Raw genomic sequence first — 25,328 nt, 5'->3', positions numbered from 1 at the left:
GAAGAGAAGGATGACTGACATTGACTGTCAGCTCTTTTACTTCTATTATTTTGTTAACTTATAATTATGGCTTCTTAAGTTCAGTAGTGTGAATTCCAGTGAAGCAAAGCCACAGGCTTAAATGAAGAAGTGAACGAGTAAATAAATGAATACATCACTACATCACAAGTAGCTTTATCTTTGATGTATTTACACCAGGCAGTCAATTTAGAAAATTGGATGTTTAAAACCTACAATTCCCTGATCCCTGCTTCTTGGATTATTCAGCCATCACCCCTCATATGTAATGTATCAGGTGACATTTGGTAGTGTCCAGGCCGAGATATTATGCGATGTTATACAATATCTGCCAAGAAGCACTATGACGTCAAAACGGCCCTTTAGGCTATTATCATTCAGGAGTCTGGGTTTGGGGTAGCTTTGATTTCTACCTTGTATCCTACCCACCAAATCATTTCCACATAAGAGGGTTCATCTGTCATCAAAACATTGGACACTCGTCTGGATAGCTTGGTTTCTCTCACCTTTGAACACAAGTGGTTGATGAGTAATGGTATTGCTGCCTTCCAACTCACTGGAGAAGAACAGACCCCTCTGGAAGCAATTACCAATCCTGGTGGTCAGTAGGTAAGCTATAGCTCCTGTCCCCAGGCCTGTATTTCAGCAATATGACCAAACATCCCTATTCTGTAAAGCTGGTCATCTAGTTCATGCCGAAAAGAGAACAGACCAATAAAGGGAGTATCTAATGACCTCCCCAGTTGATGAATCTTCAAATTTTCAACATGACATTTGAACAAAGTCACATTTGTACTCTGCAGATTTTCCCAAGTCTAGATTCCAGTTCATGGGTCAGTGAATCAGGTTGACTGGGTCTCAAATCTCTCTTGCACTTTTCTGTTTTTTCAAATACTTTATATAATCATTAATTTCACATAGTGACACTATATATTTTGGGGGGCAACCAATGAAAGAATACTCCTATAGCAAGTTGTTACAACTATTTCTCCCAATATCCCACTTTGACATCCAGAGGACTGTTTAGCTGTCTTAGGACAGGTGCCACCGGCTAGATAATTCTGAAGCTTTAATTGATTTATTTCCAAGCCAGCTGCCACACCTTCCCTTGCTGGTCAATATCTTAAATTTCCTTCACACTCCTCCTGCTCCAAGGAGCAATGACAGGGATTTATGGAAATCAAAATTAGCTTTTAATTAGAAGAGCAATGGGGATCTATCTATCTATCTATCTACCTACATACCTATTTGTCCATCCATTTTACTTATTTATTTATTTACTAGTGGATATTAAAAGCAGGGGGCTGTTTTGCCCCTTTCCTTATTGTATAATTCATTATCTCTCCACTTTTAAAATATAAGCACCAAATGAACTTGGGATACAAGTTTCTTTTTGGTTTTAGCAGTTCTCCCAACTAGACAGATCTACTCCTTTTCTTCCAACTGTGATGGAGAAAATATCAAGATAATCTTCAGTAATTAGTCAACCTATTTGTATGATTTGAGAATATACCACTCTTTTCTTGAATATAATAACAGTTCTTTTCAAGACATATAATGCTAGTCACAAGTCCCAACAGCCTATGGATGGACTCTGTACCTCTGTAAATTCATGACTAACAGTGTCATGGCCATATACCTCAACTGAGAAAATGAGCTCAAAATCTCCAACACAGAGAATGGTAGTCTTAACATAATATGAATCTGAGCAGGCTATCATGGATTTGTTGCCCAGCAGGACATCCAGGCTTCCTGCCCACCACGCCGGTCTCAAAATTCAAGGTTCCCCGACACTACCTTTATGTGGCAGTGATACCAAACTGCACATAACATACTGCTCCTCCAACACCTCTAAGCACCCCACAGCACCTTCTACACTTACCATCTTACCTGTCACATTTTTGCCACGTTGAACTTGCCCTTCGTTCTGGAATGCTCTAAGTTTGTTCCAGATCACTAGTGATAGTGTACAGTGTGTTGTATTTTCTGATTTATGGTTCTTTATTAAACAAAACTGAACATAGCACCATGAGCTTTTCACTAAGAAATACTGAAAGCTTGTTTTTTGTATAAGGTTGAAGTTTCTGATCATATGGATCTATAATTCACAAAGTAAACACGTAGTAAAAGGTTTTCTGAATATGAAACTCAAAATGTTTTCTCAGATCACAGTTTTTAAAAAGTTATTTGAAAGCCAAAAAAAAAATACTTGGATGGAAAATCATTAAACAATTATTTCTTCTGTCTAACCAATGTCCTTTAATAAGAAAATCACAGAACCCAGAATAATAAGTATGGTATGTGCCCTCAAAAATCTGACAGTCAAGTTGAGATGAAACCCTCATTTATTACCACATTACAAAATGGCATACATGAAGTGCCAAATGAAACAAATGCACCAAACAATGACTGAAATAAACAATGTATGCAACTGGAAAAAGTAGAAAAGAATCTGGACATTACGGAATGGAAGAATGGACACCATTTCATGGTCAGAAGCACTCCCTGGTAGCCTTTTTGAGGGAAGGTGTGGTTGGGGGAGGTGAATTTAGGATTTCATTCAATCTAACTAATGGAGGGCTTATACTGGAAAATGGTGAGGGTAAGTTGGAAAGCAGAAACATGATTGCTCCTGTTCAAGCACTGACTCCTTATATTTTCATGTAAATAAGGAAATCAACTCGAGATGATTTGTGATCTACTTTTGTCCAACTTTGATGTTACAGCTCACTTTCCCACCTGTATGTGATTGTCTAGACATGTAGCAACTGCATGTTCGTTAGCTAATGACTTCGCTTCATCCATCAGGGTGAAGTTCTTTATGACTAAGCAATGTGAAGGGTTTAGCCATTAACAGCATAACAACTCAGGAAGGAGAAAATACCAAGAGCCTCTGACCTTTGCATTTTTTCTTCTCCACTCTGAGGTTAACTTACTTTGCCACTGTTTCTCAAAATTAATACACCTTCAAAATGTACAGTGGCATGAGCCATCTATTTCAACTCTACTTCTTCCTTTGTTGGCTACCACATTTCATTTCTCTGCTTTCCAAACTTCCAGGTTAAGATAAAAATAAACCTGCATTGGAAAGTATATACATTCAGCTATGCCTATGTAGAGGAAAAAGAAAATCTTGTGAAAACTTAGAATCAGAAGCCCTTTATGATCTAAATATAATCAAAACCTGAGTAAATAATATATGCTTTTGTTTTTCTACAAATATTGACATCTAATAATCTTTAGCTACCCTAAAATACAGATTTAATATAGAGCCAGTAAAAGTCAGTAACCATGAGATGGTGTTCACATTCTGAATTATGGCTTAAATTAATAACTTCATATTCCATGATTAGACTAAGAATAAGAAACTAGAATCCATAAGGTCCTACTATCTATAATATACAAGTTTCATAGAAATGGTCTTAATTTCTAATATTACTTTTTTGTTGCTCTGACATCCTTTAAAAATAAAGTATTATACTTAAAACTGGCTTCTCAAAGTTTATAAAAGTTGAGCAAAGAGATACAACTCTTGGAATATTCTCTTCATTACCCCACTTTCCATTTTCCAGGGCTATTTCATATTTCTGCTCCTTAAGATTCCTTTTCAAAGTATTTTCAAACCATATGTCTGATAAAGGGTTAACATCCAAAATATGTAAAGAACTCGTAAACTCAGTAACAAAAAAAGAAATAACCTGGGGCACCTGGGTGGCACAGTCAGTTAAGCATCTGACTTGATTTTGGCTCAGTCATGATCTCAGGGTTCTGGGATTGAGCTAGCAACAGGCTCTGCCCTTAGAGTGGAGTCTGCTTATCCCTCTCCCTCTGTTCCTTTGCCCACTTGTGCTCTCTATCTCTAAAATAAATAAATAGGGATGTGTGGGTGACTCAGTCAGCTAAGCATCTGCCTTCGGCTCAGGTCATGATCCCAGGGTCCTGGGATCGAGTCCTGCATTGGGCTCCTTGCTCGTGGGGAGCCTGTTTCCCCCTCTGCCTGTGCCCCACCCATCTCATTCACAAGTAAATAAAAAAATATCTTTTTAAAAATAAATAAAATAAAATAGAATACATAAATCTTAAAACAACAACAACAAATAACCTAAGAAATGGGCAAAGAACCTGAACAGACTTTTCTCCAACAAAGATATACAGAGGCCAACAGTTACATGAAACAATACTCAACATCAGTAGTCATTAGGGAAATGCAAATTAAAACCACAATAACATATGACCTCTTACTTGTTAAAATGGCTATCATCAAAAAGACAAAAGATAACAAATGCTGGCAAGGACACGGAAAAAAGGAAAAACATGTGCACTGTTGGCATATAAACTGGCACAGCCACCAAGGAAAACAATATGGAAGAATCTCAAAAAATTACAAATGATATGAACTACCATTTGATCCAGTAATTACACTTTTGTGAATATATGCAAAAGTAATGAAAACACTAACTCAAAAAGATATCTGCACCCCCATGTTCATAGCTGCATTATTTACAATCACAAAAACATGGAAACAACCACCTAAGAGTCCATCAATGTATGAATGGATAAAGAAGTTGTGGTATATATATATTTATACAATGGACTATTATTCAGCCATTAAATACAAGGAAATTCTACCATTTGTGACAACATGGATGGACCTTGAAGACATTATCCTAAATCAAATAAGTCTGAAACAGAAAGATAAATACTCTATGATCTCACTTACACATAAAATCTATAAAACAAATAAATAAACAAATTCATAGAAGAATAGATCACACTTGTAGATACCAGAGGCAGGGGGTCAGGGGAGGGGAAATTGGAGGAAGGTGGTCAAAAGGTATAAACTTCCAGTTATAAAATAATGAAATACTAGGGACATAATGTACAATATGGTGACTACAGCTAACACGGCTGTATGATATAGAAAAATTGTTGTTAAAAGAGTAAATCCTAAGAGTTCTCATCACAAGGAGAGGTTTTTTCCTTTATTCTTTTCTTTTTTCTTTTCTTTTTATTGTGTCTATATGAAAAGATGGATGTTAGCTGAACATACTGTGGTAGTCATTTCACAATATATGTAAATCAAACCATCATGCTGTATGCCTTAAACTTATACAGTGATGCATGTCAATTATTTCTCAAAACTGGAAAAAAAAAAGATTCCTTTCAGTATATACTAGAAAGACATTCTTGAACTTGTCCACAGCTATTTCTAATTTGTCTGATCTTCATCAGTCAGTTTAAAGGAGCATAAAATGTCATCTGCCTCATCCGTCACTGTGTGTGTGTGTGTGTTAATGTATTTATCTGATTCACTTCCTCTGACTCGTCTAAGCTTGATGGAGTTCTGAATCTTTTCCATCTCCTAATTTATTTCAGTCACTCCTCGGGTGTACTGGAGCTGAATTTCTCAGGTAGACTCGTCTGAAAAGATGCTATGCTCTAGCAATTCTATAAGCAATTATCATCCTAATAGCCTGGAAGTCCTGCTTTGTATATTCACTGTTGGTCTAGTGCCAGACAGAGGTCCATTTCCCCCTAAGCCCCTGACTTAGTACTTTCAGGAGCCTTCTCAAAACAGAAATGTTTTTTGACTCCTTTGGAATGTATGGTGGTGGTTAATGATGCTGTGTCAGCTTGCAGGACTGGTATGGACACTAATACTGACATTTGATGGCAGGATAGCCACATTTGCTGCTATTAAAAACTTCAGGCCAGCCTCCTGTTGCAGCCAACATGATGGGATGAAGTGGGCCTATTCTGTTCTCAGTAGCTCAGTGCAGTGTCAGGAGACCTTTCTTTTTTGTTACCACCACCACCATTCTAATTATGACAACATTTCATTTACTATATGCTTATTATGTTAGGTATTACTGTGCATACTGAGAGACAGAATGATATAATAAGATAAATATCAACATAGATAGCAGATGCTGTTTCTCAGGAGAATAACAGATAGTAAGAGCCACAGGATTCCAGAGCAGGAATGGGACAGTCAGAAGAGACACCAAGATACAACTCAGCTGGTAGAACATTAGCTAGGCCATAAAGAAGAGGCATAGGTACGTGTAGAGGAAGCTGGAGAATGATCTGGACAATGATGTGGAGGTCATTCCATGTTGGGAATAATCTATAAGCAAAAGACTGGTATGAAGGACTCAGAAGGGAGAACACTAAATAAGTTCTCAATAACACAGAATAAGTGAAAATCGAATCATGGGGGGGAGGTTGATTGGAGAGTGTGAACTTTGGCTTTATGCTAGAAGAAAATAAGAGACATAAGCACTCCAAACAGGCCCCCTGACCTGGGATTTATATGTCCTTGGTATGCAAGGCTTCTTAGCAGGTGCCTCATTCAGTCTTTTATTTACTCATGAAGTGAAGGGTTTCTGAGTGTTTACTGTGTGCCAGGTACTATTCTAGGTGTCAGACATACAGCCAGAAACAGGACAGAAAAGGTCTCTCTCATTCAGGAGTGTACAAATTTGCCAGGGCTGCCATAACAAAGTACAACAGACTGGGTAGTTCAGACAACAGGAAATGTACTCTTTCCCAGTTCTGCAGGCTGAAGCCCAGGATGGATTGAACTGCTGGTAGGGATAGTTTCCCCTGAGGTCTCCCTCTTTGTCTTGCAGAAGACTGCTCTGTGCGGCCTCATCACATGACCATCCCTCTGAGGCATGCACACCCCCTGGTGTCTCTTCCACTTCTGGTAGGGACACCAGTCATACTGGATTAGGGCCCCAGCCTAAGCTTGGGGCGGGGCGGGGCGGGGGGGCTCATTTTAATTTAATCACATTTTTAAAGAGCTTCTGTCCAAATATGGTTATAATCTGGGGTACTGGGGGTTGGGACTTCAATATATGAATTTGAGGAAAGACACAATTCAGCCCATAACATTTTTTCCAGAGTACATTAGAATGAATTTCTATTTTTTTAAAACAACTTAAATCTTTTGACAAATGATTTTAGTATATAAATTTGATTTTGTTTTTATACAGAATATAAAGATTTGCGTCATTGATCTTCCATGTCAAGGTTATTACAAGCCTGAAGGGAGATACTTTCTGCACACAAGTGTGTATTTTACACGTAGGGTAACATGGAGTAACATTCTGGTGGTGGAAAGAGCCGCATAAAAATGAATTCCCTGGGAAACTCTTCCAGGGTTGCTCCATCACAGCCAACAATGCCTGAACCCAGGAATGCATACAACTGAGTTCCCCCTTACCTACCCACTATGACCCTTCTCCCCCATTACCAGCACCATCCAAGCAAAGTGAGGGGAAGAGTCAGCACCCATCTCTTCTATAATATGTCTATTTGTAACTTTTATTCTCTTCAAGGATTATCTTGATCCACCATAACCCAATTTCTCTTGATAGTGATGGGGATAAAGAACTAATATAGTGAGAGTTGGCCTTGGATCCATATACCCAAGGGATGTCCCTGATCACAAGGCTCACATAAGAATATATTAAGAGACAAAAATGCTCTGAAAATAAATACACTATGTGTAACCTGAATTTCCTAGTCTCAGCAGTCTGTGGGTAAAAGGAGGTCACATTAATATTAATAATAACAATTTCCTGGCCTGCAGCCACACCTGAAGAACTGCAGATTCTCATTCTTCATTCCCCTGGCCTACACCCCAAGGTCTTTGATCATGTCTCAGTTATTTCTGGGAGGCCCTAGGGTGAGTCTCAGCTCATGTTTGTTCAGGAATAAATGCACATTTGTCCTTTCTCTCAGCTCCCTGAAGGAGACCACTGACCAGGACATCTGGGGCAGCACCTCTCTACTACAACAGCTGACAATGTCTTCTGAGACAGCACTGCCTCCCTGCCATACTGCCTCACCACCCCCCAGTTCCCACCAAACAGAACATGCCATCCCTTGAAAACTTGGAAAGAATGTCCCTCTCTCCAACTAGTCTTGCTCTTCCTCACCTAGGCACCCAGGAAGCAAGTTGGTGTCCCAAGTCTCACACACCTTTGCTAGTATCCCTGGAAATGGGAAGGAGTGTGCTTCCCACTCCAGCCTCCTCCTCAATCCCCAAATACAAGCCCTCAGAGCACACCAAGTCATGAAAGAGATAGTTGTAGAAAGGAGTAAAAGTGTGGATCAGGCATAACCTGCCCTTACACACCCAATTTCACTTTGGCTTACCTGATCTTAACCACATTGCTGTATATAGGAAAATGCATTTTTACCATTTGTGAAGATGTGACAACAATCTTCATATCATGTATTTTATTATTTAGACATTGGTTACTTAATTTCTGCCAGGTATTCTCTGTCAGGATAAAGAAAACAATACTTACTCTAATACTTTTCTCTAGACAAATTAGACTATCTCAATCATTAAACACTTTTTTGGGCACTGACTCTATACAAGGTATTTTTCTAGCAGAGCTCATTGGTCATGTGCTGTGGGTAAGACAACACTCCTTCTTTTTAAAGTAAGTTTTTTTTCTCTTTTTTCCTAAAGATTTAGTGGCAACTGACTCTATTTTCTTAAACAGAAGGAATAACTCTCTTCCTTTGCCTCAAAGTTAGTAGAATCAAGAATAAATGAAGTAGCTAAACCCTATAGGAAGATTCAACAAGTCACATGTCTTGAAAAGGTGAAATAGACATCCAGCCCCTATCACCTACACCCTAGATCTCTATTGGCCACCACCCAAGTGGGCCAGTTAACTTTACAAACCAATGGACTAGCTCCTTGTTTTCTTCTCTTGTCTGAACATACTTGAGATAAAGCATCTACTCAATTTATTTCAAGTAGGGAGTATAGTAAAAATAAATTACCAAACCAGTAGTATGACTGACTGAATATTGTTTCCCACTGTTTGCTATTTATGGCACAGGCAAAATCTCATTTTCCAAAATGTTTCCCACACATGGAATAGTAGGCTGATTTCTACATAAACCTATATTTGAAAGACATTTCAAAATATATCTTTTTGTCCACCCAAATAAATTCTTCCAAAAAAGTCAACAGTGGTTCTGGAAAAGATTTAAACAAATAACTCTAATAGTTTTCCATTTTTAATAAGGACTCGAATATTTCCCTAGGGCTCTGCTACACAAACTATTTCCAGTCCTCTAATAATCCATATAGTAGTGATCATTATCTGAAATCAATGGAAAAAGCACTAAGTGTGTGATTTCTTCAGAGACTATTGATAATAGTACGAATTTTTGCACAACTTCAGAATATTTACACTATGTTCTATACTCCCTACACCTCACTTGAATTTTCTACAATCCTTAATGATGTGTATGTAAGTATTACTATATCCATCTGTGAGTCATGCAAGAATGAGAGACAAGACTTAGAGAGGTCAGTGGCCCTGCCCGGAATTATGAAATCAGCAGAAAGCACAGGCCAGGTTTTCTGACTCTCATTTTCTTTCTGCACTGTCACTACTGTCTTGTCACTAAAAGCCATAATTGTACATCTCACCAGACCCCTGATTTTTCCACCCTCTCCCCCGTTTAGAATTTTATAGCCTTATAGTCATGAATAGTTATCATCGAATTATTTGTAGAATTTTTACATCAGCAGCAATCCTTAAACAATAGTCTTAATTCTATGCAAGGACGTTCCTACAATAAACCATTTTTCCTTATATCCCCTCACCCACCCTCCCACCAAAATCCTCAAATATCATTTATTGCAGCACTTTTTCTAGCCTTTGACTAAATTTACTTTAACAATGAAAGTATGTCCACCTACCATAAACTACTATAAAACTGGTCAAAATATATTAAGTCCATTGTTTTCAAGGAATGTGTAAAAGAAAAAGCAATACCTGAATGCTCTCACCCAAAAAAAAAAAAAAAAGTAAATGTGTGAGGTGATGGATGTGTTAATTAGATGCAAGAGGGAATATATTAATTAGATGCAAGAGGGAATATATATATATATATATATATATATATATATATATATATAACAGTACTATGATTTTATATATATATAAACATAAATTTATATACATATATACACACACACACCCTTTAAATATTTTACATTTTTGTCAATTATACCTCAACAAGGTATTCATATTCAAGGAATTAAAAAATGGTTATCCTGAGTGACTCTTCAAGGAATGGAAATAACAGATGGTGATTTTGGAACTGGTAAACACAAATTGTAAAATGATAACATCACTGAATGGGTTTAACAGTGTATTGGAGACAGCAGAAGAAAGAGAAAACTTGGAAGACAGATCAATAAGAAATGATTAAACCTAAAAAATCAGATACAAAAATATTTTGAAATAAATGAAGAGAGTCTTTGAAATCTGTAAATCAATATCAAGAGATCTAACTTATATGTAGCTGAAGTCAGTAAAAGAGAAACAGAGAATGGGGCAGAGAAATAGTTGAAGAAATAATGTCAAAATTGGTGAAAAACATCAACTTACAGATCTAAGAATCTATGTGAATCCCAAGCAGGACAAATGTAAAAAGAACCATACCCAGGCACATCAAACTGTTAGAAACAGAAAATAATCATAAAAGCAGCCAGTGAAAAAAGACACATTACATACAGGAGAGCAGGAAAAAAAAAGAAAAAAAAAAAGACTTATTATCAGAAACAAAGAAACCTAGAAGACAATGAAATGACATCTTTAAAGTACTTTAAAAACACAGAAGAGTCAATCCAGACTTGTATATTTGTAGAAAATATCTATTAAAAATAAGAATAAATTTAAGACATCTTCAGATTTATAAAAGATGAAAAAATCTGTTGTCAGCACACTTACACAACAAACAATGCCAAAGAATTCTTCGTCCTGAGGCAAATGACAACAGATGGAAACACAGATTTATAGAAAGGCAGTGGGAATGGTAAATATGTGTGTAAATATAAAATTGTGCCACTTTTCCTCTCAATTTTTTTTGAAAGACAGCTGACCATTTACAGTAAAAGTAGTAGTGTTTTATTGTGAGGTTTACAATGCATGTAGATGTATAATATTTGACAGTAACAGTATAGAGCAGGGAATGCAGAGAAGATAAATGAAATAATACTGGGGTGCCTGGCTGACTTGTAGGTGGAACGTGTGACTCTAGATCACAGTGTTGTGAGTTCAAGCCCCATGTTGGGCATAGAGCTTACTTTAAAAGAAAAAAAAAAGGAAAGGAATAATACTGATGTAAGGGTCCTACACTTTACTTGAAGCAATATAATATTAATTCTAAGTAGATTGTGACAAGTTAAAGAAACATAAACCCCATCAATCACTTTTAATACAAAGAGATATAGCTAAGAAGCTGATAAATGAAAAAAAGAGAAATACTAAAATTATATTGTTTGCCTCAAAAGAAGGCAGGAAAGAAAGAACCAAAGAATACCGACAGATTGGACAAAGAGAAAATGGTCAAACCATAGATTAACAGCATACAGTAAAGCAGATTAGAGTCTCACATTTATGGTTAACTTTTTTTTGACAGTCTGAGAAGCAATTCATGGAATCTTCTCAACAAATGGTATTAAAACGACTGGATACTCATGTGCCTCTTCTCCCCCCCCCCCCCAAAAAAGAACGTTGCATCACATTCAAAAATTAACCAAAAATAAATCATGAATCTAAATGTAAAATGTAATAAAACTATAAAATTGCTACAAGAAAACCTTTGTGACCTCAGTTTAAACAAAGATTTCTTTGCTTGCAACAGCAAATACACTATTCATTAACAAAAAAAAGAAATGGATTAATTTGGCTTCATCAAAATTCAAAAACCTCTCCTCTTTTTGAAAGATACCTTTAAGAAAATGAAAAGACAAGCCACAAACTAAAATATCTGCAAATCACATATCTGATAAAAGATTTGAATCAAGAATTTATATAAAAAAAAAAACCTCTCAAAATTCAATAACGAGAAATAAGACAACCCAATAAAAAGGAGGGGCAAATGATGTTGTGTGATGTTTTACTTTCTGAACTGAGTGGTGGCCAACCTGTGTGTTTCTTATATTGTTATTTTTTGTACTGTAGACATGTTTTGTAAGTATCCCTTTTTTATTTACTCAGTATTAATAAAATACATTACTAATCAGAACTTAAACACTCGATTTAAAAGGTACAGATTGTCAGACTGGAGAAACAAACCATGACCAGACATATACTGTCTAGAAAAGATGTAATTAAAAAGACTGGAGAGGTTGAAAGAACAAGGATGGAACAAAGATAAACCATGAAAACAATAAACATAAAAGAGAAGGTGCTGTTATATTAGTATTAGTCAAAGTACACTTCCAGACGGCAGTGCCATCAGCAATAAAGAGGAACATTTCATAATGATCAAAAGGTCAATTCAACAAAGTAATGGGTAAGGAGTGAAATAATTATCTGCAAACACCAGGGCAAACTAATTGAATAATGAGAGTTCACAGTCCTTCTTGGTCTCTCTGGAGAGCAGAGTTGTAATCTGGAAGGACTCTGGCTCTGTCAACTTCACTGACCCATTATTTCAACTCCAGATTTCTTTTATGTCATACTCATAAACCTCTATCCTACCCCAAGGGGGGGGGGTTTACCCAACAACACCAACAGCAATGAAAAAAGAATGAAAAAATGCAGGGGGTATTCATAAAGAAATCAATATTACAACTATTAACATTCAGTAACTCATTATAATACCTGAACATTAGCTCAAATTCTAAAGGTAAGTTGTTTAAACTGTGAAGTTTTTGATTCTACCTCTATTTGCAACTTGGTCCTTTGCTTGAATATTTTTTTCGCACTTTGATTTTATGTTTGCACTTAAATCAGGAATACAAATATTGAACTTAAAAATAAATTGATATGTAGTTGAGCCCATGTGTGATCAGAAAAATCGAAATCATTTTTCTTTTCAGACAAAAGTATTAAAATGAATTGCTATCCTGGCTAAGTGGAGACATTACAGTGACATGAGTAATATTCCAAGTTGCTGCAAAAAGCTGCAGTATTTGCTGATTGCTCTATGGTAACTGTGTCAGAAACAGGGCTTGGGGACAGATTTCATCTTCTAAAATTATTTCCACCAAGGAGGAGAACCTGGCACCTTGATGACTGTTGAAGAATAAACAAAACAAAATAACTCAGGAAACTGACATAGGCTGGGGACCAGTACAAACTACCAACTTCACTGGCCCCTGTCCATCTAGTCTTCTCTCTTACTTGCTGATTTATACCATGGATAGATTTATCCTCTTCTTTTCCCTAACTTATACTTCAGATTTTCAGAGTTGGATTATTTTTCCTCATTCCAACTCTCTAGAGAAGGAGGTACAGATCCATATAACCTGGGGTTCAAATACAGAGGGGTGTCTCTATCTGCAGAAATCTTCTTTCCTCTAGCTGTCATGACCATGACCATCTGAATGGCTATAAGCAACCCAGAGGGTGGTCAGAGCTAAAGATACTAGCAACACATTAACATTATTTCTAATATGAAAACATAGTTATGCAGGCAGTATGTAGTCATTGGTCAAATCTATTCTGTCAATTGAAATGTATGTGTGTACATTTGTGTGATTTGTACAAACCATACACAAAAACCCATCATATGATTTGGTGTTAGTACACATACGTGCTCACATACAGAGAGGGAGTTTAGTAATACAATATTTTCACCATTCATCATTTCAACAAACACTTATTCATTAAATATTTTTTAAGCACCTGTGATGTACCAGGCCATGAATCAGATGCTGTTGGAGCTACAAGGAAGAATTAGTCATCAATTCTCCCCTAAGTGTCTTATAACCCAGGGGCAGGGATAAACCAAAAACCCAAAAACCTTACTTCCAAAGCAGAAAGTGATATATACCACAATAAGGCAAATAAAAAGTACCGAGGGAGTCTGAAAAGGGGAGAGACTAACTCTGACGGTGCAGACTATAGAGAAGAGACATCAAGGAATGCTTTATGGATGAAGTATTTTTTGAAATGGGCCAGACGGTCTGGTCAGAGTTCAATAGGGGCAGCTGGTAGAGACATTTCCATTAAAGCAAGCTGCACGTAATAAGAAAGTGAGGTGCATTATCAAGCATGTGGATTTGTCTAATTTGAGTAGAGCATAAATTTACAAGGGAGTCCTGGGAGCTGAAGCGTGGGCCACAGGGGTTTAGAATCAATGTAATGGTCAATGGGGAACTATTCAAAGAACCTGAGTATGGAGATGACAAGCACTGAGATGTGAGCTGCTTCTTTCAGTTATTTCTGTACCTCTCAAGATCCAGCAGAGATCCACACATTTAGTGGATGTCCAATAAAAAATAATGTTTACATGATTGTTTGCGTATAACACGATGAATCATGGAACACTACATCAAAAACTAATGATGTACTGTATGGTGACTAACATAATAATAAAAAAAATAATGTTTATATCTTACATTTATTGAGCACTTATTATGTGACTGACCCTGTTTTAAAGACTTCATACATAGAAGCTCATTTAATCCTCACTGCAACCTGATGGGCTTTTGGGACAAATCTCTCTTCCATAGATGAAATAACTGAGATGTTATGTTTAAGCTAAAAACTTAACCAAAGTAGATGTGTTTACAGGGCAAAATAAGTGCCTCATTTTCTATGTGTGGCGGGGGAACGTAACCAAAGCACATAGTTTTTGGTAACAGAACAAGGACATAGGTCCAACTCTTAACTAGTTTTCCCTATTACTTCTCAACAAATAAATGTCTATTAAATAAACAAATGAAGACTTCTATACCCTGAAGAACAAAACATTATACTCTTTCATCTCATAATTAGATGACAGATAAAATTAGACCCAACCTACTGGACTAAGTCATAGTCTTAGCTGTTACATTCTCAATGACAGAAAACAGGAATTATTGGTTTGAGTCAGATTCTTGATATCATCAGGAGAATGTGGTGGGTTGTTGTTTTGTTTTGTCATTGAATCCTACCATATGTACAAAAATAGCTCACAGGTTCTACTGCCAGACAGCAGCCATCAAGAGCTGACCATCCATTACGATGTGGCTACAGTGTGTTGCATCCCATGCTAGGCACTGTGTGGCTACGAGAAAGACATGGAAGAATCTGCAAATGGCCTGTGTGGAAAGGAGAGTAGAACAGAAACCTTGGGGGTCCTTGGGATATGTGAAATTGTCTCCTCTTCCATAGCTGAATTATTAATTCACACTGAGATAATAAAATTATTCTGCAGTTAGTTGACAAAGGCGGAAGGGGGAGGACTGGGCTGTATAGTTATCTGAGGTTGGTCTACACAAGCGAAAGAAAGGGAAAGCAAGCAGCTGTTCTTCATAATTAAAAAGACATCATAGTTGGAAAACCATAAGTTCCAGAAGTCATCTTCGCCTTTGAGATTCCTTTTTGCTCTTTCCAAATAAGATAAATGCCTTAAATGTTTCTAGAAAGACACGGCCTCAGGGTTTCTGAAAAGGGGCATCAATCCAGCCTTGTCTGGAAGTACTTACTGAGTGCTTATTATGAACCATTCAGGTCCACTGTGTTGGGAATTAGAAGACTCTGAGGCAGTGTGGTGAAGGGAAGAGAGCATGGACTCTGACACCAAATCAGATCCCCCTACAGCTCTTGGTGGCGGAGTGTCCACGCTCAAGGCATTCTAATGTTCTAATCCCATTACTTCACCTCTAACTTGAAGACAATATGATAGGGTAGTGGTGGAGTTCAAATAAGGTGACACAGATGAAAAGGTTTTGTAAACATGAAAGTACTCGATGAATCTGTGTGAGTCTGAATGTCTGTGTGTGTGTGTGTGTGTGTGTGTGTGTGTGTGTGCATGTGTCTAAGAAGTGGTCAAAACATATTTTAAGTTCAGTGATTGCTGAAAAGTTGTCTCTCTCACATTCCTGAGACCACAGAGCGAGAGTATCAGGACTCAATATACTTCCAGACACAGTCATCTGTTGTAGCTTCATCAGTGGGATGAACTACCCTTTGTCAACTTTTAACAGAGTCAAAAAAATGAATGTTGTCAACCCTTCTCCTACTCCTGCTTCCTGTTTTTAGGTCCACTAGAGAGAAACCACGGATTATAGGGAGGTATTAACAAAGTTTTAGAATTAATTTAGATGAAATTACACAATATGTTGGCAATGTGATGCCATAGTCTAAATATACGTTCCTTCCATCAGTGTGTATTAGTTTCCCATATGCATTCCTATATATAGTCCTAAATACAGAAATATAGTGGCTTAAACATTATGAATTTATTATTTTACAGTTCAGAAGGTCAGAAGTCTCAATGGGCTAAAATCAAGATGTAGGCAGAGCCTCCAGTGTTTCTTCTAGAGCCTCTGGGAGAGAATCTATTACTTGCCTTTCCCATCTTCTAGAGCCCGCCTATGTTCCTTGACTGATAGTCCTCTTCGATCTTCAGACAGCAATCACATCAATCCAACCTCTACTTCTGTCATCACATATCTGATTTTCCTGTTTCCCTCCTTCCCTTCCAAGAATCTGTGTGATTATACTGTATCCTCATCTCAACATCTCCTCATCCAAAAATCCTTAACTAAATCACATCTACAAAGTGCAAAATCCATTTTGTAACACAATATAATGTATTTACTTTATAATGTAATATATCCACACATCTCAGGGATTAACTAGTTTTCTCTACTGCCTCTTACCAAATGAATTTCTATTAAAGAAAGAGATATATGACCATCTTTGAGGGCCACTACCTGCCTACCATACAGTTTTGTTTTGTTTGCTGTTTTTTTTTCTTGCTCCCCAGACCAGCATTTTCACTGGACCTCAGAGATATCACAGCAGTCTTTGAAAAAACTCTCACCTTGGGGCAGAGTTGCTTACCTACTGAGAGAAATACTCTGAGGACATTTGAAAGCAGACTTTGGTAGCACTGATCTAGGCATACATTTCTGCAGAGCTTTTCCCCCCTTTAGACCCCAGCTTGGCAGCACTTCACACTGGCTCTTTGAAAACAGCCCAAATTCAGGTAAACACATTCTTAATTATTTGGTTTGAAAGTGTAACTTCCCCAAAGGGCAGTGATGTTCTGTCCTTCCAGCACTGGGGCCTTGTGTTCAATACTTGGATTTAGTGCAAATGACATGAGAATACTTCTGTTTCTGTCACACATATTCGTACAACAATAGTCAAAGAAGAATGGTGCTGAAGAAAAGATTTTTTTATAATCTTTTATTTTACCTCTTTCAGAGCATGAAAAGAAATGCCCACACAAAGCCAAATTTCATGTTCATTAACGTAATAGGACATTAGTGCCGAAGCTACCTCCTTCCATGCCACAGTGAAAACGACCCTCTTCCTGTATTATCATCAATAATGGCACAGTGATGGCCTGGCTGGAACTGACCAGACTATAACTGAGCTCTGGGTCCCTTGGGCAACAGGGTGATTTTTATTTACAGTGACAAGATGATCTTTACACTTGTTTCTCTTTGGACTGTACACACACAGCTCTATCCATAAGCCAGAATACAGCCAGGCTGGCTCTTTCCGCTCTGCACTTTACTTAGCTGACTAGGTGTCAGCATTAATTTCTTGACTGTGGGAAGTTTCATCTCTCTTGCCCTAGGGATGTTTTCTTGACCTCTCCAGTCCTGTGATTGGGAGCGGTTTGGTCTTTTCTCATAAGCTCCAAACATTTTCTTTCTTTTCCATTGCAATTATTATCTCCTGTGACATTTACAAGGACCCGTTCTGCTGTAGCTACAGCTATAAACATGTAAGGAGCCTCAGCGACCCAGAATTCTTTTCTGCTTCAACATGCCAGTTAGTAACTACAGGGGCTTTCAGCATGAATTTGTGATTTGAGCCCCCTTAATAAGTGTCCAGCTTCAATAGGGACATACCAACAGTGCCTTTCTCGGACTCTTCAAAAATGTTTGAAAAAATTACAGCTAAGCATAATTATATAAATGAAACATATAGTTGTTCAACTCTACAAAACCATTTTTTTAATTGTAAGTAAATAAGGTTCACACATGGCTGGAAAAAAGTTTGCTCTAGGGTTGGATTCGAAAATCAGGGCAATTGTGAGAATACCCCTGGGACAGATATGAACTGAACTTGAACCACTAAACAGTTGTACTATCTTTGACAAGTCATTTCCTGAGAACCCTATTTTCCTAATTTGCAAAAGAAAGTTATTAGCTTAGCACACCTCTAAGATCTCTTTTAGTTCTGATATTCTGGAAATAAATAACCACCCATATAGAACTGTTGACTCAACATGTTGTACACCTGAAACTAATATAACATTTTATGTCAATTATATTTCAACAATAAAAATAAATAAGCACCCAGAAGCTTACAATCTTTATGAATATTTTCTGTGGGAGTGTTGCTTCCCTGTTTCAGTTGAAGAATTAAACAAGAGACTACCCATTCTGTGTCAAAGTGCCACTGACCTCAATGCTCACATATTTTCACTGCCTAACCGTAGGCAAGAAGAACAAGCTAGAACCAGCAGGTATTTGCCCTTATCCATGTAGAGATGCATTCAAAGGCCCAGAGGTTGAAGAGGAGTGACAAGTACACCCAGTTGGTCTGCATTTACTAAGGTGCATTCTCCAAGAAGCAATGACTTTGGTTAAGCATTAGATGATTTTAGTATCCTAAAGACATTTTGATTAAACAATTTTATCTTTGGAGAATGAAACTTTGCTTTAAAGCAAGATAAACACTATTTGTCAAGGGCAATATAGCTCTCCATTTTCAAAAAGTCTACTGAATTTTCCTGTCACTGCTTTTTCTCTTTTAGATTCTCTTGAAGTTAAAGTAGAAATTTGCCCTTATCCTCTACAGAGAGTTGGTTTTCAAAGAGAGTTTGCTGTGTTCCTTGGCCCCTGTTTCTGAGTGCCAATACGTGTTAGGTCTCCCACTCCTCAGGTAATATGTGTCCTATTCATTATGCAAAGCCCAATGAGTACCTGGCCTGTCTCCACTCTGACTCCAGGCCTCTGAGAACTCTGTGCTCTCACTTACATTAGGAGGATATGCACCATGTAATTTAACTTCTGATTTTTTTTTAATCTCACATTTTTTAAAATATGTCTTCTCAATTAGATTATGAGACCATTGAGAACAGCAAACAGGCTATACTTCTACTTTGGAAATAGTAAATGATCAATGAATATTTAATGAATGCTACATAACTTCTGTCATATAAGATGATAATCACAGATAAATACTGGTCTCAAAGCAAAGTCCTTGAACCAGAAGCATCAGCATCATCTGGGACCTTATTAGAAATGCAAATTCTCAGGCCCTATCCCAGACTGATGGAATCAAAGATTCCAGAGGTGTGACCCAGCTGTTTCAAGGATCCTCCCAGGTGATTCTATTGCATGTTAATGTTTGAGGACCACAGTCACAGACCAACTTCTGATTCCTTGAAGGTATACGAAGTCTCTCACCACTAACCTGAACATAGCAAAACTTTGTTACTTATTTTGTAATGGAAATATGCAATGAATTAAGTTGTGGCTTCATTCATTCATTCATTCATTCACTCATTCATTGTGGTGGTTTATTCGTAAGGATAAAACGTTTGCCACCCAGGCCCTCACCTGCCAGTATGGTGTATGGAGCAGGCATCAGTAAGTGTTTTCAAAGTGTTCATTGATTTTTATCAGTGAAAACATTACTTATATTATTATCTTACTTATTAGTTACTTCTATTAAATGTGATTAAAACACCAAGATCTGAAGCTATTTTGTGGATCACTGCATGGACAATGGATCTGGTTTGACTGATTTACTTGGAAAGATAGATGTTCTCTCTTCTCCTTCTAATCCTCAGCTTTCCTCCAAACTGTATATTCTGGAAGAAAGACATTAAGGGTGCTAACCTATGAAAAGTCCAAATGTAGGGTCAAAATCCACTGTAACAGAATATTGGATTCTCTAGATCCATCCCAGTGAGGGGCTGTAAGTAACCTATATTGCTTTTTGGAATTTACTTATTTTTGCTTTTATTGTTTTAAAGAACAGACGATCTGGTTTCTGTCAGTAAAAATTTGCATATATGTTCTCTCAGTCAATGACCCTGAATAATGAATATAGTTATAAACAAAGAGGCCATGAAAAGGTGTGGGTTTGTGTTAGTGTGTGTGTTTATGCACAGGCAAACATTATTACAGGAGACAGTGAAGAGAAAGATTTATTCTCCTAAAATACATCACCAAGATCCCTCAAAGTTAATTACTTCTTTTGAGAAATTAGCCCCGATCTGTCACTGGCTTACTGACAGACAGTGATTTCCTCTGATAAACACCTGGAAGCAATTGCCTTTAGCTGCTTACCTTGTGAATCAGGTATATATAGGAGCACACACACTGTAGGAGTAGAAATTTTTACTTAAAGTTATGCAGATGCATGGACAGGATGAGGCACAGAATGCCCAAGAGATATGAGAGGTTCCTAAGAAAAATCAATTCAGTAAATCAATACAAAATGTTTAAGTACCTTTTCTCTACTCATCCCACGTTAGGCAGACAACAGACGCTGCCTTTCCTGTTGCTTTGGGAGTATGCCATCTAAACTGGGATTTCAGACACATGAGGGGAAGGAAGGAGGGAGGGAGGAAAGAAGAAGAGGGGAAATACAGAGAGGGAGCAGGAAAAGGAAATTAAAGGCAGTACCTGATCATATGGAAAGGATTATATATAATATAGGAATTCAAAGAAAAAAGAGTTTGCATGACATGAATAAATAGGTAAAGGCTCCCGGAAAAGTGAGACTTGAACAGGCAGGTCCTAAAGGAATAAGAGTTTCTTACCAGTGACTTCTCCAAGAATTAATTCTCTTCTGATTAGGCCAGAAAATGAGGAAAGCAGATGCAGGCCTCCTTTATTTAAAGCATCTTGACTATTTAGCTCCTGTCAGTGAACAGATAAATTATATCACCACTTACCCCATCCCACAGTGGCCTTCAATACTGCAGAAAGGACATTTTTACTGCAGGCAAATTAATCCATTCCTTTTTTTTAAAAAATAATAGATTTCTATTGATATATTTAAAGCATCTGTCAATCCCTGTGCAAACTGCCAAATCATGTGTTAAATTTAAAAATAGAGCTGAGCACTTAAAACTCATCAGACTGTAATAATTGAGCTTAGACTTGAAGAAAGAAAGAAATATGAATGAATGTGAGGCATAGGAACTAAGTTAACTAGATCTCTCCAATTTTGTGGAATCCAGACATATTCCAGACATTTTATGGAACAGAAACCAACCACTGCTTTTCACTGGGGATGCTATGACTGGTACACTATACAGTCAACAGGAAAATCATATTGCCTTAATAATTCTGAAATAGGTAGAAATTTCAAATAAGAAGTCAAATGAGGGGTGCCTGGGTGGCTCAGATGGGTAAGCATCTGCCTTTGGCTCAGGTCATGATCTCAGGGTCCTGGGGATCAAGCCCCACATTGGGTTCCCTGCTCAATGCGGAGCCTGCTTCTCCTTTCTCCTTCTCCCTCTACTGTTCCCCCTGTTCCCCCTGCTTGTGCTCTCTGGCTCTCTCTGTCAAATAAATAAATAAAATCTTTAAAAAAAAGAAAAAGAAGTCAAATGAAATTCTCTTCTATTGTGGTAGGGAACTGTGATAATCTACTTCCAAGAATCTGATGTTTCAATATTTCCAAGACCCTTTGGAATATAATTTTGTAAATTAGACTTCGGGACCACCCACTGTAGAATTTTAACTTGAAGCCTACAAGCTGGTCAATATTATATATCTTTCCTCTACCCTAGTTCATTGTGAAGTCACTTTCTCCTCATTACCTGGTTAACAAGGTGACAAAAAAATGTTAGTGTTTTGACTTAGAGTCTTGGTTCTTCAAGAAACAATAACCTGTACTTCTTTATAATCAGTTACAAGTATCCATTTATTTATCAGATCAACTAACATAGTTACTAGGTGCCTACTTTTGTGCAAATCAATAATTATTAGACATAATCTCCATCTTCACAGAATTCAAAATCTCGTGTTGGAAAGAAGGGGAATACCTATGAGATATATTACAAATCAAAACAAAATTCAGTAATAATTTATGAATTATAAGTTAAATTATATCATAGATTAAGAAGTTAAGTGACGATACGAGAGATTTTTTTTAAAGCAACGTGTATAAGGCATTGAACACAGTATGCACTCATTAAACATGGGCTGAATGATAAATACCAACAAAGACAATAGTACACTGGATGTCAATTTTCCAAGTAAGCTAAAATGGTCAAAGGAGACCTCATTAAAGAAAAATGATTCCGATTTAACAAGAGTTTTTAATGGGCCAAATTTAGAAAGACAAAAAGGAGTAAGAATAAGTATCATAGGTTAAAGAGGATAAGCAAAATCTTAGACTTGTAGTGTCCGGTATCATAGCCACTAGTCACATGTGGCTAATTTCCTAGCTACATTTCAAGTGCCCAATAGCCATCTGTGGCTAGCGGTGACCATACTGGACTGAGCAGATATAGAACATATCCACCATCATAAAAGTTTCCACTGGACAGCATTAACTTAGACTCTCAAATATACACTGAGTGTGTGTGTGCACACACACATGTGTGCACATGAATGTACATTCACTGGGTAGAAAGTGTGACCAGCTTTATTTCCCCATCTATAAAATGAGGAATGATACAATATGAACTATGTCTCAGCTTTAAAATTCTGTCTGTATCTACATAGTAAAGTCAGTAGAGCAGCTGGTTTGTATACAGGGGAGTAGAAGAGAAATTTTAGAAAGAAAAATGGAAAGGGGTAATAAAGGGAACTTGATGGGACTTGGACCTACACTGTGGGCAATGGTGAGCCACTGGCAGTCTTTGAAGAAGAAACTGATATAGTCAATATCGCTGTCATATACACGCTGAAATGTCCCTTTTTATTTATGTAACACTTTTCTCCCATTTCTCAGCTATCGTTGGGAAATTACATCTCCTTCCTTTTGAACAATCATACGTTCCTAATGTCTGGATGTGTCAAACCGGGTCTTCTAGGAAGCAGTTACTTAGATGGAATTAGGGGTGCAAATGATTGGGAACTAACTCAGTAAAAGACAAAAGAGTGAGGGAAATAAAATTAGGCAGGGGAAGTCTCAGACTGTGCAGAATTTACCCCAATAAAGAAAAATAGTAGAGGAAGCAGGACTGGGCAGGGACAGCGTCAGATCGTGATACAAATCTAGTAAATTCTCAGCTAACCCAGTGGGGAGTTCAGAGTAAAGATGGCCCATGAGAGGAGTCCTTCATTGGACAGAAATAGCTAGGCCCTTGGAGAGTGTGGCCTTAGTGCAAACACTGAGGCAGAACCTTCAGGACCTTCAGCTGAATGATGTCTAATAACTGCATTCCTTGCACCTAAATGGTGAGATCTATCTTAAGGTGAGATCTAAGCAGCACGCAACCACGGTTAACTTCTTCAGGTTACAACCTCTCATTTGGTTTTGTTTTTGGCTCATCCCCCTTCCCCCAGAACAGCATAGAGCAAAGCAAGACTAAAAATAAATCTGTTATTAATAAGAGGATGGGACATCAAAGAAGGAAAGATCTCATGGACAGTTTCCTTGCCTCTAGCCCTTAAGTCATTCTTGCTGAAATGTGGCAAGCCAAAATTCTGTACCTACAGCCTTGGCTCTGCTTTAGGCAAGTTCTGAGCTGGATTGCTATAAGGAGCGAAAAGAACAGTACAGGAGAAAAAGGCTTTCAGCTTAGTTATATGAAGGCACAGGTCTTCCCTATTCACATCTATGTTAATGAACCCGTCCACGTCCAGAAAAACCAGAGCTGCCAAATATCCACCTCATGTGGGCTGCTTCTTAAGTAATTGTAAATGTCTTTTCTAATTGTAAACAAAAGAAAAATGTCACAAATGCACCTCCCTAACATTAAGCTAAGAGCTGAACCTGGGCAATTTAATGCCATACTGACTTTGGGCATTTTAGACATTGCCCCAAAAGGAATTTATTCATCTCCCCTCAAAAGAGGGTTGCACTAAAAAACATGAAATTTCACCAAATGCCGATTCTTTACCATATGGATAAAGCCATTAGTCCTAAATAGGTTTATAGTAGGTTTAAGATGCAAAGTTGGTTCCATATGTAAACACAAATTTAAACTAAGGCTGGTATGGGATGGATTCTATCATTAATGCTCAAGGCCAGTGATTACTAAACTATGATCCTCAAACCAATAGCATCAGCATCACCTGAAACTTGTTAACAAGTTTACATATCCCTCAACTAGACACGTATATTGAATCAGAAACTCTGAGGCTGAGGCCAGCAATCTGTAGTTTAACAAGCCCTCATGGTGACTGTGATGCTGAAGACAGACACAGCCAGTTCAAGATGACATTGACTGAAATGCACTGTTACTAAACGAAGTTCAGGTGTCCTGGCTGGAGGGTTAGAGAGCGAAGCTAGAATGGGGTCATATGCCATAAACAGAGTTGGACTGAGAAAGTTGAAGGCACGATAATAAAGAAAAGGTTTTATTTAAATAAAGGGGTTAGCCAGAAAGAGACCAACAGACAATCCAGTGTGTATGATCTATAAAGAGGAGTGGTTCAGATTGGTGATGAAATCTAACTGTGATCTCAACAAAAGAAGCTGGGATGTGATTAGGTTCCCTAAGGGCATGTGTAAAAATTTTCTATACATTTACATATGTGAGAGCATACCATACAGTGATCTGGACCTTGCTTTTCTCACTCAGTTTTTATGTTGGAAGTTTTTCTTATAATTTTATTTAGAACATCATTCATTTAATTAGTTATATGATAATTGTATTTTTTTTTTAAATAATGGATGTAATCAGTTGCAATCGTTGCCTTGAGAGAACTATGTGATTTTGGTAGGAAGGAGAGAAGTATATTAAGTATGTTATACTTTTAAAAGTTTGCACCATGTACATGTATTAACCTATGTTAATAATAGCATGGAATTATATTTCTGAAGCACCACCATTTTCATAACTTCTCCCATATGTTAGGGCATTTAAGTTTTAATCTTTTGCTATTAGGACTACGTTGTAAAAAAAAATATCCTTGCACATGTATCATTTAGCACATGTATCCGCAGGATAAACACCTAGAAATCCTGTTCTGGCATAAGTGGAATGTGATTTATTGAATCATATTCCCCAAATTTCTTCCATACAAGCCCTAATTCCAATTAAAATGGAATAAGAGTGCTTTTTCCTTACAATACTTAATATGCTGGGTTATATATCTTTTTAGGTTTTTCATTTATTAGACAGAAAATGGTAAGCATTATAACTTTATATCCCTTATTTGT

Source organism: Ursus arctos, unplaced genomic scaffold (assembly GCF_023065955.2).
Source record: "Ursus arctos isolate Adak ecotype North America unplaced genomic scaffold, UrsArc2.0 scaffold_17, whole genome shotgun sequence".
NCBI lineage: Eukaryota > Metazoa > Chordata > Mammalia > Carnivora > Ursidae > Ursus > Ursus arctos.
Note: the sequence above shows the minus strand (reverse complement) of the source record.